We start from the raw sequence: 5,621 nt of genomic DNA, 5'->3' as shown, positions 1-5,621 counted from the left end.
ATGTATAGATATACATGCTCCATAAATTACCACTTTTTTGAATGCTCTATAATATTCCACAGTATCCTCATTCTAAAGTTCAGTAGGTTGCTCTCCAAATGGTTGCTCTTCCCTTCACGTGATACTTTTCTAAGGGATGGTATGCAAATGAGCTCATACACCTCTTGTGAGCAGTTGTAACAGGAGCCAAAAGATTTATTCTCAGATTTCTTGCTCTTTTTCTTATATGACACAAATGGAATCTTCCAAAAAGTCCTGCTTTTCAACCTGAGTTTTGAGATGATATTTGTATGATAGCATCATAGCAAGAATTGCAGCCACTGATATGCAATATAAGCAATAAATAAAGTTCATTATAAGTTAAACTTTTTTTCAGTTGTTTGTTACTGTTATATAGATCCTAATGTGAACCATAGTGATTCCCTGCCTTTGGTGAAGACTAGACATTACTTCTAATAAGTAGACTATGCAGACAAGGTGAGAAGGTACGCCTATGATTATATTGCATTACATAATACTTAAGCAAGGATTTAATAGAAGCAGCCATAATAGAGAATTCATAACAAGGAACTACATATGACCACAACAGAAAACAGTTGTTCTCTCAAGCACGCAACCAGAAGCAAATGCGTTCTGCCAACAACTCAGTGAGCTTGGGACTGGATCCTTTTCCAGGTGAACCTCAGATGAGAATGAGCCCAGCCAACATCCTGTCTGCACACATGTGGACCCTCAGCAGACAGCTCAGGTGGACCTTCTCTATATACTACCCCACAAAAATGAGCAGATAAAAATATATGTAGTTTTAAGACATTGTGTTTGGGATAATTTGTTACAAGTCAATAGAAAATTAGTTGTAGAAAAGCTAATTGATGATCACTATCAATATCACAGTGTAACTCAAATTTTACCTTTTTCATTAAAGCCACCAGAAAGGATTCACTCATTCTTCACTTCCCTAGCATTTTGTACCATGATATGGCACTTCATGCTTTTCATAGAGAACAATGTTCATTTCATTTGCTGTTTCTATTTTTTATGTTCCTGCTAGCTGAAGTAGCACTTCTAAATTTTATTTGCCCAGCGATCTACCATAACACTTTTAAATAAAAAGTGTTTAAATTATTAAGTCAAATTAAAGAATAATAAGTCAGTATTTTGAGAAGCATAGTTCAGCAATATGTAATTTTTCATTATTTTCGACTGGCTTTTAGGTTGAGATTTTAGAATTTTTCTGGTAAATAAAATGAAAGCATTTAGTTTAAGTTCCTATTGTTATTAAGCAAATGATTGTGTATCTTTTTAAGGTGATTATGTATTGATTTGTAAGTCTCCTCTTAGTTAGAATTTGTCATGGAATTATTATATACATTTTCTGTACTTTTTTTACTCTGCACAGTCAACTATTATTGTATGGATTCCACAATATCTCTGGAGTTGTAGGCCCATCAGTATCATTGTAGAAATAGATGATCATGGCATATCTATAAGTACTCACATAAATAATTGATTATCAGAAATATGGAATCCTGTGACACTATTGAGTATAAATATTTACCAAAGCACAGAAGTCCTTGGAGATGTGTTAGCTGACACTAGAATTTGAGCTTACCTTAGTTAGAGAACTATAACAAGAATATGCTGGATTCATGGAATAATTTTGCAAATATTTGAGAAGTTCAGAGAGAATGAGAGATATCTATATGTTTATATTTGTATTTGTTTATCATTGATCTCTGGCTAGAAAATAAGGTCCATAGGCTACAAAATGTCATCTCACTTTTTCACTGATGAATATCATCAGAACTATGAACAGCCTTTCATATTTAGCACTTAATAAATGTTGACTGGCTAAATGACTTTTTACACTATCTTGAGAATAAAAAATAAGATTATAATGAAGTGAATGATACAGAATGTCTCTGGAAAAAATACACTAGCATAACTCTGGTCCTCTTGTCCCTCACGTATCTTCCTACATACAAGATTAGATTACCCACAGGTTGCACCAGTTGTAAAATCTGTATGAATGTGGACAACATCTAAATAAATGTACACAATTCAAAAGGATTGTTTGGGGTATTTTCAGGGCATATCTTTAGGGACTCAACATTTTTGCTCTATGTTCAGAGTATTTCCTTTTGACATGGCAATCAGGAAAACTACAGATTAACTGAATGGGCTCACCTCTAAAAGGTACAAATCAGCATCTCCCTATTTTTCACATCTTTCATATCTTGTCTAAGGGAAGGTCCTACTTCCAAAAAGAAAGAACAAACATAGATGAATCACTCATAAACACGTATCTCTGTTATAGTCACAGACTTGGATGAATCAGAGCAGGAAAGACACTGGATCTTAGAAAGTCTCTAAAGATATAATACAGGTTTCTAAAGATATAGGAGAGAAAACGTGTGATGTGCACATGGCATCTTGACCATCTGTTATGTCACCCTCTTTGATCAGGAGCACTGTTGTGGGAAACTTGCAGTTCACTGTCACCAAGTATATGTAATACCTGCTTGATGAGGAATCAGAGTTAAAGGAATTTGTGATTGATAATCAGTGGAATGCCACTGCAGTCCCTGACAAGCTTAATAATGATGTACAGTAGTATTTTTCCATAGTTTTTCAATTACAAGCAAAGTACATAGTTGTGGGATACTGAATAAATGTTATTTCCCCTATAAATAAATGGCTACTTGATTAATGAGCCCAGAAGAATGAGTGATGACCATTAGTTTTTGCTTTTTCCCATCATACAATCTCCTCCTAAAGAAAAACGTATTATTTACCACTGTCAAAGTAATTACAATTGATGTCTGAGTTTCTTCTAAATGACCAAACCAGTCAGGAAAAATGAAGATACACAGGAATTGTGAGAATAAATGGCATAAAGAATAAAAATGCTGAATACAGATGAGAGCTATTGGTAACTTTGAATGAGTTGATAAAAATATTTGTCTATAGATGTGGTTCTTTCTAAATTCCAGCAAAGATAATGTTTAATAATTGTCTCTTTATTATAGGTATTTAAGGCAACTGTAGCCCAGACGTTGTTATTGCAGTTAAGTTAATGAGTTCCATAAAATGTAAATAACATGAATTATGATCATTCTTATTCTTAAACTCTTGTTTGTCCTCAGTTTGTATATTTGAAGGGTTAGTAAAGAAAGTGAATGAACTTTACAAGCTTAAACTTGATCTGTGGTGTTGGCACCAACAATGGTGTTTTACAATGTCTAATATTATCTAATGTGATATACTTTGGGTCATATATTGACAATGCTCTGTACAATGCCTCCTTCAAGCCACAGTGCTGTATCACACCTGTGTTGGTGGGACTAGATGTTTATTTTATGTCACTTATTGGATAAGGTTACTTTAGGGACAGAAATTTAATGCCTAGTAGACATATATTAGACTGTAGTAAGAAAATAAAATCTTTCTTTTTACCTGAGCATATCCTTCCTTTTCCCTTGGCACCCAAGAATAAAAATGACAAAAAAATCTCTGGCTGTGTAAATACCTATCTGAGTCTCTGCCTGGAACAGTAGAGAGTGATTTTTCTTTGCTCTGAAGATATTTTGAAACTTTGTCCTACAGCCTATCATGTTCTAGTCATTGTGTGTGAAAAAGGAGTGGCAATATGTCACATTTTGATGCAGTTAAAGCTGAATTCTGATCTCTACTCAGGACTAGAATAAAATGAGGACAACTAAGTGAAGTCCATGCATTCTAAATGAAGAAAAGCATACAAAAGTTTAAGTATATGCTGAGTATCTCAGTGTAGAGCTACTGCTGAATGCCATGTCTATTTTGAACACAACTAGTTTTATTTCCTACAAATGGTATCAGATAGGTTATGTTGTATATATTAGCATACATATTGCACAAATAGAATATACAGCATATATATATATATACACATATGTGTGTACACACTATATTATAGATCTAAAGACACAGTATGTTAGTTAGAGTTAGAAAAGACCTTAGAAATCATCCTTTTTTTTCTGTTAGAAATCATGTTTCCTTTTAAGTGAATGTTTCATCCATACTATTTCCCTTTGGCTGCTGTTCTGGCAACAATTAGGTCCCCTCTTCTCATATTACATCTGACTAGACAGAGTCAATGTGAACATGGGAGCCAAACAAGGGTATCTGGAACAGGACAGCAAGAAATATCAAAAATCAGCCTTTTTCTTCACTAAGAAAGGATTGGGAATCAAAGGGTCCAAGTTCCACCTTGCAAACATAGAAAACCTGGATCCCAGAGCCCAATGCAAACATGGAAGCCAAATATGTGAGGAATGAAGTAGGGCAGCCTCTCACTCCAGAGCAAGACAGTTCTTGAGAAATACAAACCTGACCACGAGTCTGTTCTATCAAGAATGGCCCCACTCTAGCCTCTTTAAAAATGTTTATCCTATTTCATTTCCCAAAGAGGCATAAAATCTACTGAAAGTAATACAATAGAATACAGTCAGAATAAATAAGCTAACTCACAAGAAACATTCCTAGATAATGATTTTTAGCTGTTGAGACTATTCAGCACATTATTTCAAGGAGGTAAAATTCAGGACAAACTGAGCAAGAAAATCAAAAAGTTGCAGCAACATTCACTACAGATTTATGTAGGACACACTCTCTTTTTCAGTGTGTATGGCAAGGGGTCAACATCCAGATCATCAAAAAGTTATTTTATACATTACAGTGCACAGAACAAGAGGGAAAGACACTTTCTTGGAAGGTGACTAAAAGGCATTGTGCAAAGGTCCATGTCACCCTGAAGTGGAAGGACTGGAGCCCAGTGTCTGTGGCCTTCCTTCACTTGACCCCTGTTCTTTGAATGGAGTGGCCTCAGTGGGAGCTGTGTTCTGAACATATTCCACCGGTGTTTTCTCTTCTTCCTCTTCCTCTTCTTGGGGATAGAGGTCCGGGCTTTTCTGCATGCACTCCTGCGTGGCTCGGAACTGGTCTACACAGTCTGATCCCTTGATATCCTCTGTGCTATAGTGGAAGAAGAAGGCCTTCCAGAACTGTGACCCACAGGGTCCACTGGCCGTTCCCCCAAGGCATGGGCAGTTCCAACTAATGTCTCCAGTTGGCAGTATCAATCTGTGTTCCTCATATGGAATGTTGGGGTTATCAGTCACCAGCTCTGCATTGCTGGGAGTTTCGTGGTCTTCTTTGATCACAAATACGATTTGGTCTTTTCCTTCCTGCTGGCAGCCGAGCATGGCTGTCCCCTGTGCTTTGATCTTGCAGAAGCAGTGGCAGTGGCAGCGGTAGTGGATATACCAGAAATCATCCATTTTAATCTGGGTTCTCTGAATTGTGTAGAACCCAGACGGTTGTCATGGGGAACCAGGATCTATTTTCAATATTTCTGAAAGTCTAATAGATAAAAATAACTTAAAATGTCTTAGCAAAATATTATAGCCTGTTATGACCTTTTATCTAAAGTTTTGGAAAATATCCACAATTATTTGAAAAAGAGAAAATAGAAATTTTTGCATGATAAAAAGTGAAGCAAAGTGTCTCCTAATCAATATATCTACAGCTTTCAAATCAGCACAGTAGTGAAAGGGGAAATTGAGGCTGAAAATCATTGTCAG

General features: G+C 35.9%; 1 pseudogene; it reads right to left on the bottom strand.

Moving 5' to 3' along the window:
- Positions 1-4,784: 4,784 nt before the first annotated feature.
- On the bottom strand, positions 4,785-5,243 carry LOC109677357 (mitochondrial intermembrane space import and assembly protein 40 pseudogene; annotated as a pseudogene).
- Positions 5,244-5,621: the final 378 nt, after the last annotated feature.

This window comes from Castor canadensis, chromosome 1 (genome assembly GCF_047511655.1).
Source record: "Castor canadensis chromosome 1, mCasCan1.hap1v2, whole genome shotgun sequence".
Lineage (NCBI taxonomy): Eukaryota > Metazoa > Chordata > Mammalia > Rodentia > Castoridae > Castor > Castor canadensis.
This window is presented reverse-complemented; position numbering and strand designations above follow the sequence as displayed.